The sequence below is a fragment of the Vipera ursinii genome (assembly GCF_947247035.1).
Source record: "Vipera ursinii genome assembly, chromosome: 2".
NCBI classification, from domain to species: domain Eukaryota; kingdom Metazoa; phylum Chordata; class Lepidosauria; order Squamata; family Viperidae; genus Vipera; species Vipera ursinii.
Window position 1 is genome coordinate 89,259,625 of NC_139513.1, and position 14,775 is coordinate 89,274,399.

General features: G+C 35.7%; 1 protein-coding gene across 1 annotated transcript in view; it reads left to right on the forward strand.

The window, feature by feature from the left end:
- The window catches only part of FSTL4 (follistatin like 4), a gene marked incomplete at both ends in the record, with an annotated part of 506,362 nt that overhangs the window by 293,723 nt on the left and 197,864 nt on the right, over positions 1–14,775 (forward strand). The window lies entirely within an intron of this gene.

A 14,775-nucleotide genomic window follows, 5' to 3' on the forward strand; every position in this document is an offset into this window, starting at 1 on the left:
CTTTTTATTAATCAGTGAAGGCAAGCCAAATGTTCCCTGTGGTTCAGAATTTCTTCTGTAATTTTACTTAGTTCATATTCTTGTTCTAATCTTATTTGTTTGTTTGTAGTAACATATTTGGTAGGGAATACATTCTTGTTAAAGAATTTTGGTATTTTTTTGCGCTTGCAGATACAAATTGGCTTTTTTATGAATAAATAGCTATTTAAACTTAGAGATATAGGAGTGATTTCAGTGAAGTAGTAAAAGAATATAGGGCTCCTTTTTTGTCAGCAGATCTTTTGGAGATAATAATTTATGGAAACAAATGTCCATGGAAGATTGCTTTAGCAATAGCTTTGGTCATTGTTGTTCGTTATTTGCAATACTGGCAATATTATGTAGAAAGTTATTTCTTTTTACAGATATGGAAGAAGCAGTTTGCTGCTGTTAATGTTCAATTCCTCTTTGTCTACTAATATAAAGAATCCTTGTTGCACTGGCTTTGTTTTAGCACTGAGAAATTTGACAGTTTGTCAGGGCGGCTTATGGTTTTTCTTTTAATTGTGTCAATACAATTCTTTACATGTCTATATTGTGACTAGGTAACAGTATTTCTTTAACAATTTTTATCCAGTAAAAAAGCCATATTATTTTTATGTAGAAAGATCATTTTAATGTGATGTTTAATGCTACAATGATGATGAGTGAATCACTCTCCAAGGTTCCTATCATCTTCAACTCTCATAAAATACAAGTGTATTTCATAATAGACTTGTCCCTTTCCCAGCTACTGTGATCTGCACTCAATTAGTTTCAGACTTGAACACTGATACTTTTGAATTATAGCTTCTATGGCCTCCTGGTTCACTTAATCTAGATGTCATAATTACAATGGAAAGTGCATTTAGACCTCATGGGTAACTTCTAGCAAGAGTCTATTGTTGTTATCCTGGCTCTATTCTGGATCCCTAGTATGGTATTACTGTGTAAGTTTGTTTTAGAAGAGGAATGTACCATGGAAGATTTAGAGGTACTTACTCCCTTTGACTCTTCTTGGCAAATTCCCAGAAAAATCACAACATTTCTGATAGTTGTTTAAGGAAGCAGAGAAATAAAACAAGATGAGTTTAGTCAGGCATAGTTATTTATCACTAGTTCAAATATTGCTTTGTAGAAGTTAGGTCCCTAGAGGACATAGTCAACTGTACCCAGAAGTATTTTCTGCTAGATTCTGATGTTAAGAATATATATGTCAGGAAGACAATATTAATTTGTTTGAGATGTTTCTGCTTTTAGGAGTTATGAAGACATACATTGATTTAGTCTCCCTTTGATGTTTGGAATTTGAAAATGAAAGTTCTACTTTTGCCCTGGGAGTTATGTAACTAAAGGTATTTTATATCATGAATACCTTCCTATTCCAGATTTACCACATGAACATGAAAAAGACATTGTGAAATAGAGTTTAATGTTCTTTTCCAATGCTTTGTTTTGGTTCAAAATTATTCTAAGACAAAGAGAAAAGAGAAGCCTCTTGTTTTTATAAATCCGTTTAGAGGGATTGTTTAAGCATCTGGAAAACAGTCGTGTTTAATTATCGTAACAGATTTGTTTCATGTTTTGACATGTTTTTATCAGTGGAAGTAATCCATTGCCAGGTTTCTAGAATAAAAGCTATGACACAAAAAATAAGGTTTTGTGATAAGGTAATGTAAGAAAACATTTTGAATTGGAAAAATCCTTTAAGCGCTCTAAGTATGAATCAAAACACATCTTTTGAAAATGGGTGCAAGAAAAACCCACAGGATGAGGAAGAGAACTATCTGTTTTGAATCTTCTGGCTATTCTGAATATTGTAGTTGGGCTGTAGTTTTATGGCATTTCTATCTCAAATTAGCGTAGGTGGTACCTTGTCACCTCCCTGCTGCTATTGGTCTAGACTGGATAGGATGATGTGATGGTGGGCCACTTGGAGGAAAAAAGCACAACCAGACAAAAGAAAGCTGCTTGTAGCTTCACGACTGCCAGCTTTCTTTTCAAGTTGTTGGATTTCTTTTTAATGCTGAAGGAAAATTAAAATTCATACGAATATGTACTGTATGTATACAGGGGTGTGTGTGTGTGTGTGTGTGTGCCTTAGGTCAGTCTTGACTCCTGGCAACTGGCTGAACCTATCTCAGGCAGTTTTCTTGGCAAGATCTTTTATAGCCTTCTTATACCTATGGTTGAGAGAGAATGACTGGCCTAAGGTCACCCGGCTAGCTTTGTGCCTCAGGCAGGAATAAAACTCATGTAAAACTAGCTTTGTGCCTTAACCAGGCTACACCAAACTGGCTCTCTTGCTGCTTATATGAGTACCAACCACTACATGTTGTGCTGAGTTTTATTTTGCAGATAATACAAATATGTCCCCACATTCTACTTTATTTCACACAGAAGGCTTGATAATAACTGCTGTGATTTTGTAAAGATGATGCATTTTGGTTTGTTTGGTTTATGTACCCTTTTCCATATCCTTACAATATTTGTGCACTTGTAAAGAATCAGCAGTGTCTGCCACCCCGCTTTTCTTTTATTATTTTGTTTACAGCCAGCAGCCATCCCTATGTGCAAAAAAAAAATCAGGAAAAAAAACACAACTGTTTTTGCTGGGCTTCTACATGGCAGGCAAGCAGCAAAACAAAACAAAACAAAACAATCCATGCCTACAAAAAATTGGCCAAAGAGCTGTATTAAAAAAAAGAATAAAAACATATAAAAGATGTGCCAATTAAAAAGGAATGTTATAAAAAAGCAACTATCTGCTCCCTGTTATGGATTAAAGGGGAAAAACTAGTGAATTCTCAGCATTAGAGTGGGAATGAACAGTGGTCAGTCTGCTGGGAGTTAAATGAAACCCAGAACAAATGGCTGCTGATTCTGATAGTGAAGAGTTAAATCATGGTCTTGGAAGAGTCTTGCCCAGGGCTCTTCAAACTTGGCCCTTTTATGACTTGTGGACTTCAACACCCAGAATTCCTTAGCCAGGCACGCTGGCTGAGGAATTCTGGGAGTTGACGTCCACAAGCCATAAAAGGGCCAAGTTTGAAGAGCCCTGTCTTGCCAATAGAGATCTGAACAACTTCTATAGAGAAGATAGTATCAACTTTCCTAACTAAGCAATCTCAGGAGCATTGACTATATAAAAATATCCTCCAAACGGGGTTTATTAGTGGTAGGCAAATGAAAAATAATGTGAGGCATATAGTTGATGTGTTAGAGTTTTTGGAAAGGAACAACCAGATCTCTGCGGCGCTAATTTTTTTAGATGCTGAAAAAGCTTTTGATCAATTGAATTGGCAATTTTTGTTGAAAGTTTTAGACAAAATGGATTTTGGGGAAAAATTTTTGCAACCGATTAGGGCATTATATCAAAAACAAACTGCCCGAATTATAGTTAATAATAGCCTGACAGAAGCATGTAATATTGAGAAGGGCACAAGGCAAGGGTGTCCGTTATCGCCCTTGTTATTTGTGTTAACATTAGAGATATTATTGGTTAAAATACGGAATTCGGAAAAAATTAAGGGGATACAAATTAGAGATCAGGATTATAGATTGAGAGCATTCGCAGATGATCTGGTTGTTACAGTGACCCAGCCAGAGAACTCTGTTGTGGACCTGATGGAGATAATAACACAATATGGGAAGGTTTCTGGATTTAAAGTTAATACACAGAAAACCAAAATCTTGGCCAGAAATATGACAGTTTCGCAAAAGGCTCTCTTAGAAGGATTAACTGGATTTGAGATTGTTAAAAGGGTTAAATATTTGGGGGTGCTTTTGTCGCCCTCTAATACAAAGTTATATAAAAATAATTATGAAAAACTATGGGGGAAAATTCAAAAAGAATTGGAGAGTTGGGAAAAATTGCAATTGTCTTTGTTGGGACGGATTGCAGCAGTGAAAATGAATGTCCTGCCTAAATTTTTATTTCTATTTCAAATGATACCGATTCTTAAGAAAGATTCTAATTTGGAGGAATGGCAGCGAGGTATCAATAAATTTGTGTGGGCAGGGAAAAAGCCACGAGTTAAACTTAAGATTATGCAGGATACTCGTGAGAGAGGTGGTCTTAAAATGCCTAATTTTAAACTATATTATGAAGCTGCTGCATTAGTAGGAATAAGTGATTGGATTAATTTGACACAAGAGAGATTATTAAATCTTGAGGGCCATGATTTGTTGTTTGGCTGGCATGCATATTTGTTGTATGACAAGAAGGTAGACAATGTGTTTAGAGTGCATATTTTAAGACAGGCATTGCTGAGAGTTTGGAAGAAGTATAGACATAAGTTAGATTGCAAGATACCACTGTGGGCAATTCCAAAACACGCAATAGAAAATATACATGCTGGTTTCAAACATGATGTGACTACGTACAAGGAGATCCTAAGTTTGGAAAGAAATGTCTGGTGTTTGAAATCATATAGCCTCTTGCGAGAAGAGAAGGTTGTTCAAAACTGGTTTCAATATACTCAGTTACGGGCCAGGTGGAAAGAAGACCAGAAAAATGGTTTTACAATGACTGATGAAAATTTGATAAAGCAAATTAGAAATCAGGGACCAGCACATATTAAACGGATATATCTTGCGTTGATAGAGATTGATTCAGAAACAGAACTTGTTAAGGATTGTATGATAAAATGGGCCCAAAACATCCAGGAAGTTATCACAATGGACACGTGGGAAAAGATTTGGGTGAGGAACGTAAAATTTACACAAGCTCAAAATCTAAGAGAAAATTTTTACAAAATGTTTTATAGATGGCATTTAGATCCTAAAAAGCTTGCAAGTATGTATCCGAATTACCAGCCTAAATGTTGGAGGTGCGGTGATGAAGATGCAACATATTTTCACATATGGTGGACATGTAAAAAGGTCAAGGCTTTTTGGATAAAAGTCTGGTGGAACATGCAGAAGATTTTTAAACAGAGGATAAAGTTTTGTCCGCAACTTTTTCTGTTGGGAATAATTACAGACGCTACAGTTGTGGACACCAAGTTGATGTTGAATTTAATTACGGCAGCAAGACTCTTGATAGGTCAGTATTGGAAGAAAGAGGAACTGCCGACCATAGAAGAGTGGACATTAAAGGTTTCCGACCTGGCAGAGATGGCGAAGATTTCGGCCTATTTGAAAGATCACTCGCAAGAACGCTATATTATGGAATGGAGAAAATGGATTGAGTTTATCCAGAATAAGTATAGGGTTAAGAAGTTTTATGTAGCATTTGAATAAGTCTTCTTTCTTTTTTTCTTTTTTTCTTTTAGTTTTTTTTTATATATATTTAATATTACTAAGGCTTGTTTTATCCTATATAAGCTAGAGAGTGATGGATTTTAGAGTTTATAGTTGTTAGTATATGATTGTTTATGATTGTTTTTTTATATATATACCTTGTATTTAGCTCTGGGAAGTCGGGGGGGGGAGGGGGAGAGGTAGGGGGGAGGGAGAAGGGAGGGGGAGGGGGGGTTTTAAAGAAAAATTGTATGTTAAAACTTTTCAATAAAAAAAAATATCCTCCAGATACTCTCCCATTGTTCTTCCTGATCTGTGTTTACTTACTAACTCTGTGTTCTCACTTTCCAAGTTGATCCTCTTCTTTGTCTTATGAATGGATCCATGGCTTGTTATTGACATGGCTTCTGTGACTTTCTCTAGCATTAGACACAAAGCTTGCTTCTCAGATCCCCTTTTCACTGCCTTCAAACTGTTTCCAGTCCAGATTCATTGTTATCTAAGTAAGAATTTTGTTGTGCTCTAAACAGATCTCTGCCTGATTTATGATTCTTTGAAATAGATTATCTCTTCTCAGGTACTCTGGGTAATTTATGATAACCCAATTAAAGCTGACAGAATTGTAAAGCACCTTTCTCTTTACCTGCTTTTAGTTAAAGCTTTGCATAAGATACTGCCCTTGTCCTGTAATCTGTTGAATTAATGATTAAGAAGATTTATTTAAAGAAATTGAAATTTTTTCTCTGTTCTTTCTGTTTGGAAGTGGATATTAGATTCTAACCTAAATAGACCTTTCAGATAGATATGAGATAATTTTCTTGACATTGTTTTCTATAGGGATTTATTTTATTGTTTTCAAAAATATTTTAAAAATCATGCCCTCAGCCAGTTTTATGCAGCTTTGATGTTAGGTAGCAGTACTATCTATGCTTGTGGTACTGAATTGAAAAACAAAGGAGTAACAGCTGCTTTGAAATTCTGTTTCCTAGGTCTAGAAATTCAAAATATTTGTTTAGATGGACCCAAAATACTGAAGCATATTTTTTTTGTTATGACAAGAGAAAAAAGTCAGTGAAAAGTTAAAATGGTCTTATTTTATTCTAAACTTGAAATAAAACAAAACATTACATTACATTCAAGACTCTACCAGAAATTGAATTAAGCTAACCTGAGGGATACTTAATAAGAATTCATATCAATAGTTCTCAAAGGGAAGGACAATGTAGAGTTAGTTGAGTTGCAACATTTTCTGATTGCCTAGAAATTGGCAATGAAATTGAGAAAAGTTCAAAAAGTTATATAGAGCTGAAGATTAGTAAGAAGTCTTAACATTGTAAGTTAAACATAAAATGAACTGCGGTACCCGATCACAGTCCTACGATAGTTTCCAGTGTAGTCTTTCACATAAAGACTGTGACTGTATATTATGTGTACTTCTGAGCTGATGGGATAGGGATGCTAACAGTGTATTGATTTGCAAGACAGTCTCTAGATTAGAGTCTTCATTGGCTTACAATTGTGTGATAATTATTAGGGGAGGCATAATTAAATTTGATTAATTATGGGGACATACCGGTAATTAACTTTAGTTTTTTATATGGTATACTAGCCAAAATATGTCAAAACTGACTGCTTCTGTCCTGACCTTTAGCAGTTGGTGAATATGTGAAGAATGAATTTATATCACCAGGTACAAGCTCAGAAGACAGAAGAACTATCAAATCTTGCTTTCCCAAATCTCTGTTTTTTCATAATCTGACTCCACTCTTCAGATATAGCATAGGCTAGGTAGTTTTTATTTCCATCATCTATATTCGGGGGGGGGATGTTACTCCATCTGCCATCTACCAAATTTACTGTTTAAAATTCTCATAACCTTTGTCGAGGGAGATTCTCAATCCTTCGCCATTATTCAGTGACAACTGAAGAAGCTTCTTGGATGAGAAGCTACACATTTGCAAAGAAAAAAAACTAAGAAAGTCCAGATGCCTTTCATAACCTTTGCTACATTTCTGACAGTTTAAAAATTCAGATGTTGAACTATGCAATGTACTGCAATCTACATGTTATACTAAGTAACTTAAGAGTTATATGACACAAGGTTTCGGCATGTGTCTGCCCCTATCCCTCAAGAGGCAGACTACATAGACAGAAACAACTATATTTTTGAAAAAGAAAAAAAACCATAAAAATCCTTTTAATGTTAAATATCCAAAGTGTTAACATTCAACAGTGAAGTAGATACAGTAAATTAAAGATCTGCTCAAATTATGAGAAAAACATGATTAAAAAAGAATTTTTTATTAGAGAAGTTTTAATGCTCCAAGGAGATCATACCATACCACTGCTCTGCCAATAAATGAGTACTCTCACAGGATCTATATAAAGATACTGGGGAAAGTTTTAAATTAATTAAATATCAAAAAAAATTCTAAAGAGAATTTATTTTTTCATGCACATCATGTGGCCCTATATAAAAGCCTGAAATAAACCCAGTTACTGAACTTGTTCAGAGAAATAAAAAGAACAGAAAATGTTAGCACGGCACAGTCAAAGAAATTATTATTAGCACAGATTTCTGCCTAAACCTATTATCTATTTCTTAGAGCTAGCATATCCCTGAAACAAAATGTCCTTCTGTCTTTATCATCCGGGCATTCTCCAGTTCCCTGGCAAGTTCAAACTTTAGCCAGAAGCTGTATCTTTTCCCCTCTGACAGCTTGTTTTTCCATTCCCTTCCCTAGTTCTGTCTTTGTCTCACTCTGTCTTTTTTTTAAGGATTTAAAGTTTCTATGTCCATCAGGATCTTTCTCTGGCTACAAGACAAAAAAGAGAAAGAGAGAGAGAAATGACAAAAACATCAAGTTTCCTCAAGGCACTGTGGATTTAAAGTCTGTAGTCTGTGCTGCAGGGGATGTTGATTAGGATTGTCTCAGTTCTGGAATGGAATTTCTGTATATTCACAATGTGCATGTTTCGGTCCAGTGAATAGTAATAACAGAACATTATTTTGAGATCAAAGGAGGAATCTTCACTAGCAATAAAATCCTTCCCGTTGGCAGACAAATTCTGTTGGATTTTATCCTGTTTTCCTTGCCCCATTACTCTGCCAACCTTTTTTCCAGCAATACCCTCTCCCATTTTTCCAACTACCTCCTTCCATTCTACTCAAAGTCATATTTTCATTCCCAATAAGCTCAGTGGTAGCAATTCAAAAATAGCAGGTGGAATTTATCTCTACTTCCTCTCCCGTTCTTGATCTTTTGGAATGAAATACAGTGTCAGGGACTGCCACCAGACTAGTAACAATGACTTGTTCCTAACAGCTTTCATGACGGTATTGTTGCAGAATAGAGTAGGGGTCCCCAACCTTTCTGGATTGGCAGCCTGGTGGGAGAGGAAGGGGCAGATGCTTTACATGTGCATGCGCAAACGTGAATGTGGCCACACATACATGTGCACAAGCAGGCCACAAGAATGAGCACCATGCAAATGGGGCTGCAAGCATGCATGTGAGACTCTCAGTGACACTGGCCCCCGTGTGAGGTTTGTGACACCAACACCACCAGGCTTGCGGCGATACTACCACTGGTCTGGGGATCACACCACCATCCCCGTTTGAGGCTCATGCCATGGTCCACAGTGATGCTGCCAGTGGTGTGAGGCTCACTCCACAGCCTGCTTGCCACTTGTGATGCTGCCACAACCCACACAAGGTTCTTGGCAATGCTGCCGCCTACGTGTGGTGCACAGCTGTCCATCTGTCACTTGTGGTGCTGCCACTGCCCAGACAAGGTTCATGGCAACACCGCTGCCCATGTGATACTAGTGGCATGGGCTGCCCAGCTACTCATGCAGCCCAGTGGCCAAGAGGCCACAGACCAGTAATGGGCCATGGTCCATAGTTTGGGGACTTCTGGAATAGAGAGAAGATAATATTTTTAAAAATGTGTCATGTTTGCTGGGTGTCTAATAAGGGAGGAAGCTTTCTGGCCTTTATAAAAACATCAACACTGGAAACATATTACAAAATCAGTGTCATATTTGAGACATGAATTACAGCCTTAAGGCTCGGACATTCAAGTTTAGAAATTGTTTCGAAAACAATTATCAGAAGAAAAATATTGCATAGTAAGTATCAGTGTTTAGCTCTATAATCTGCTTAATTCACTTGGAACAGAAATACAGTTTTCCAAAATCCATTCTTTCTAATTGTTTAGTTAGCTTTATTTATGCTGTCTTCTCTTCCACTTTTTATACAGGAGAGCAAAGTGTACATTTTTTCCTACCACATTTCCAGGGCAGGCATAGGCCAATTGAGCGCTATCATTGTTCAGATAAAAAGAAGTTAGCTTTGCTTTTTAAAACATTGGCAAGTGCATTAAAATATAGTTGCTCAGCAGGATTTGCAGTCTAACTAATAACATTGCTCAGTGACATCACCAATTCAAAATAAAATCTATTGTTTCTCAAAGTAGTAGTCTTAGACATCTTTCAGCCTACTAACCTTTATTACAGTGTTATTGTTTGAAGGAAAAATGAACCTGGCCTTGTGGATTTGATGATCAATATTGTTCATTTTTCCCTACTACATTTGGTTTCTAAAATTTCTATTTTTCTGTATTTTCAGAGGGTTGGGAAATTGTGAGAGTATACCTTAAAATGTCCTTTTGTTGTTTTCATTTTGCTATGAATTATTGCAAAACTTTTAAACAAAAGGTGTGTCTTTGAAACACACACACACATACTTGTTCCTAAACTGAGATATCAGTTATCAATTTAATGCTATAATGCCAGGGGCATACTAATAGCAGCCACCAAAGAAGATATTCTAAAGCATATTTGTGCTTTAGCTGCCTTCTCATGACCCAATTGTCTATGGCAATTCTCAGTCATCCAGGCCATGTTTGTTCCAGAGATGTTTTTTCAAGAGGCAACTGGACTTTCTTATTTTTTTTTCTTTGAAGACATTTCACTTCTCATCCAAGAAGCATCTTCAGAGCTCATCCAAGAAGCTTCTTCAGAGCTGAAGAAGCTTCTTGGATGAGAAGTGAAACATCTTCAAAGAAAAAATAAGAAAGTCCAGTTGCCTTTTGAAAAAGCACCTTTGGGTCATGACCTAATCCTTGACCTAATCCTCAATCTAGCCTCTTGAATAAAAAATATTAGATTATAATTCTTATTTTGCCTAGATGATGATGATCATCAACAACATTGGAATAGAAAGATTATGGAATAAACTGGCAGTGGTGATCCCAGCGGTTATCAGCACACTGGGTGCTGTATCAAAAAGCCTTGGATAACACTTAGAAAATCTGCACATTGACAAAAATTTTCACCTGTCAATTATAATGCCACACTGCTTGGATCCATGCATGTACTATGCTACTACATTATGACATCCTATGTTCTTGGGAAGAATTCAATGAGTACGAAGGCCAACACCAGCTAAAGAACTGGGAGCTGTGAATATATATATATATATATATATATATCTGAAAGTCATCAGATTGGTTCCCTGTTTATTGCACAATTTGCAAGGCAAGATTAAGTTAGGGAGTCCCTAGGTAGATAACTGCCTAGCCACCAAAAGGGAATCCATCACTCTCTGAAGTGTCCAACTTCTGAATAATCCACCATTCTTCTGCTTCTCTTATTAGGTAGCTGACATGTATTTCCTGGTCATGGATTTGATTATTTTATTTTTATTTCAAATATAACATAAAATGTTTGTGTTGTTTGGTTTGCAGATATGCAAATTATTACTTTAGCTTGCAATCTCAATATGATGACTATGCATACATCAAACAACCTTTGTAGGTAGGCTAGTGAGATATAAACCTACCAGTTTCCACTTTGGACCTAATAATGAAGAACAGCTAATAATAAATTAGAGCAGAGAATAATCATAATTAACTGGCTTGGAAACAATGCAGGAATTTGGAAAGCTCATGGCCCAGCTGAGACAGACTTTAAATATGTTCAAATGACTGCTTTTGAATAAAGCTATTCCGATTAAATTTGACTGAAGGTCATTAAAATTAACTGAGTCACTTTTGACTTTAATTTTATAGCAATCTCTGATGAAATGAAGAGAGAAAATTTTTGGCAGATGGAATGTTCTGACTGAAGAAATAATAATGCTGTCTTCCAATGCTAATCAATGTGGGCAGGTCAATTAGCAATACAAATGTGTCAGAAAGAAGGAAAACATGTATTCAGTCACAATGATTTTGTCTTGCCAACATAGTGTGAATTAATAACATATCATTAACTTGAAGTTAAAGTCAGTGTAAATTGTAACTCACTGCTCATTAGAATTCTCAAAAATGGCATTCATTTCTGACAGTTTGGGTCAGGCAACAGAATATTTATAGGAGCTCAAAAGCCACTGGGGTATATGATGAACTTCAAACTACTTTAAGCAAAAATGTTTTGCTTAATTGTAGCCACTAATAACACAGTGAAATAATCTATAGTTATATTCCAGTTTAATTAATTGGTTTTTTAAAAAAAATCAATCAATAAGAACAGATTCAAATATAGTGTTGAATATATAATTCCTACAGAACACTTTTACAGTGATTGATTGATTGATTGATTGATTGATTGATTGATTGATTTTTGCCATTCCCTTCCCCAACTACTGATATTGTCAATTAATCGTTTACCATCAGGTTATTATCCACTCTTAGTGACCACATGTGTAGATTTTCTCCATGATGATCTGTCCCTAGCGTGCTCCTTTTGATTTTCCAATGGTGCACTCATCATAACTATAATCCATCCAACTTGCTTCTGATGATCCTTTCCTTCTACCTTTCCCAGCCCTGAAATCTTCTCTATAATGTATCCAAAGTAGCATAATTTGAACCTGATCACTTGTGCCTCAAGTGAGATTTCTGAGTTGATTTGTTTGATGATTCATCTGTTAGTTTTCATGGCTCTCCATAGTATTCTCAAGAGTTTTCTGTAATACCAAAGTTGTTAATACTTTCCCCACCTCTGGTGATCTTAGAAAAAGATGTGTGAGGCCATTGACAAAAGATCAGAAAAGTATCAGGTCCAGTCTGAGTAACTCCTTATTTGAAAGATCCATCTTCACCTGGATCTTTAATAAATCACTGGAGGTGTATTTTATGTCTCCTCTTGTCCCCTTCAGGTTGGGGCAATATTGAAAAATGATATTCAAGACTTCTGAGGGGAGAAAAATGAAACTTTCTTCAAAGTCATTGAAGTAATTGTTTCTGAGCCATATTTGCCTCAAAATGTACTCTGCAACAATGATATCAAGCATCCTGTTTATTGAATACCTCCTAGAAGAATGAATTATAATAAGTTTGGTGGTGTTAACCCTAGTCTCCATTGACAAGATGGAGAAGAACACTGTGTGAAACTTGAACGTACGAGTGCCTATAAATTGCTGCAGAATTGCCTTTAATGGTGTTTAAAACTCATGCACTCGAATGGCATTAGCCGATCATCTATAACACTTAATGTTGCAGGGGCAAATATACCTACCAGTGTTCAGTGAAAATATAAATAAGGCAGAACCAAGCAAAATAATCTCTGAGAATTCATTGATTTTTCAAATCTGCTGAGTTATTTCCTGCCTATCTCCTTACTCAAAATTGAGTATTACTATTTAGTGCCCTTTTGACTGATCTTCAAAAAAAATATTTTCCAAATTATTCTGATAAAATAATAAAAGGAGAACAATTTATACTATGTACAATTTTTAGTAGCATTTGCAGCAAAACCTGGTTGAAATTCTGACTGGGAAGATTTTGTTTCAGTGTATCTACCTGGCCAGGGGGACTGGATTTGTTAAGCCAGTCCATTTCATGCTCCATAATTTTACAACTTTGATCCATGAATAGAATATTCTGACTTTCCTCTAGCAACCATAAAGTCACAGACACTACCATTCATCATCTAGATCCAATATTAATGAATGCCTAGGAAATATTTATGGAACTGTGGATTTGTGTGAAACACATTTGTCATTGCTGGTTACTGTGTTGTCTTTTTGTCCTTAAAAAGGCTGATTCTTTTATTTATCTTTTAGTACATAGTGGAGAGAATATCTATTCCAGTTCTAATAATGATCCAGGTGTTATGGCTAATGAAAATTGTAGGTACTCTTTTTCTTAGAGAAATAACTAAACAGTTTGTTAAAATGATTTGGGGAAACATAAAACTCCTTCATGGTATTCACTACCTAAATATTACTATTTTTTTCCTCATAAGCTCTAGAGAATGACAATAAAAGGGCTCATGACTGATGGAATGAATTGTGTTTGCAAGCTAATCACTATTATGTGCATTGTATTATTGTCATGATTCTTTGATATTATCTTTGATATCCCAACACATGATTATCTGAATCAGGCCATTACATCCAAGAAATTAAGTTGGAATAATCTTCAAACTCTGTACCATGCTTATTATCACAGTTTAAAGTGATTACTTCTCACCTGTAATAAGAGCAGGGCTTTTTTTTCTCATAGAACGCCCAGAACGGAGTTCCGGCACCTTTTTTGGATGGAACCTTGTAGGGTAGGCAAGGTGGGTTGTATTATGTGTGAGTTCCGGCATCTTTTTCTTTTACAAAAAAAGCACTGAATAAGAGAAAAAAAAGAGTTTAATTAAATAACTTTTAAAGTAGATTATTTACAAGTCTTTTTTTTCTTCATAGGATTTTTATTAAGAAAAATGGATAAAAAATATCTCTCTTTTTCTCATCGTGTTGGTTACTTACAAAACTGCTTCTTGTTATGGCATGAGTCACAGTATTTTGTTAAACTCAGTACTGTGCCATGTGATGCCACATAGATTAATTGCTACCAAATGAATTAGGCTAAAAATGGCAATGGTTTTAAGTAGTTTTTAGCACAATAGGATTTATTTTTTTACTTTCTGTTCAAATCAGGAATGGAACAATCCATGCTTCAAAGATTGCTTGTTTATCCCTGAACCCCACTAAAATTAAAAAGTAAAATGCTGAAAATTGAAGGAACAATTTTCCAGTCTTCAAAAAGAGAGTTGTGTCAGTCTTCTGATAGACTGAAGACAACTCTATTACAGTAGTCTTAAAGCAACACACTAAACATTTAATTAAAAATTAATAATACAAATCCAACCCATATTTTACTCTTGAAGAGTAAAAAAAACTCTTTTCCTTTGGGAATTAAAAATGATGTGCATAGCTCACTCTGTACAGATTAAGCCCCAGCAGCCACATTGCAGTGAAAGTAAGGAGGTTAGGCAGACTGATTGCCCCAAATCATCCAGCATGTTTCCATTGCTAACAGTAGATTTAAACCTGAGACTTCAAGATTCTAGTTCACTTTAACACTATGCTGACCTTCTCTGCTGTGGGCAATCATAAATACTCCAGGTGCTGTCATGCAAACTATACACATAAAAATAGGAAGTAGCTTAGATTTTTATGATTGTATCTAATTAGCATTTGCTTATTGATGAAAGGGATTTTTAAAAATCTGTTCCAAA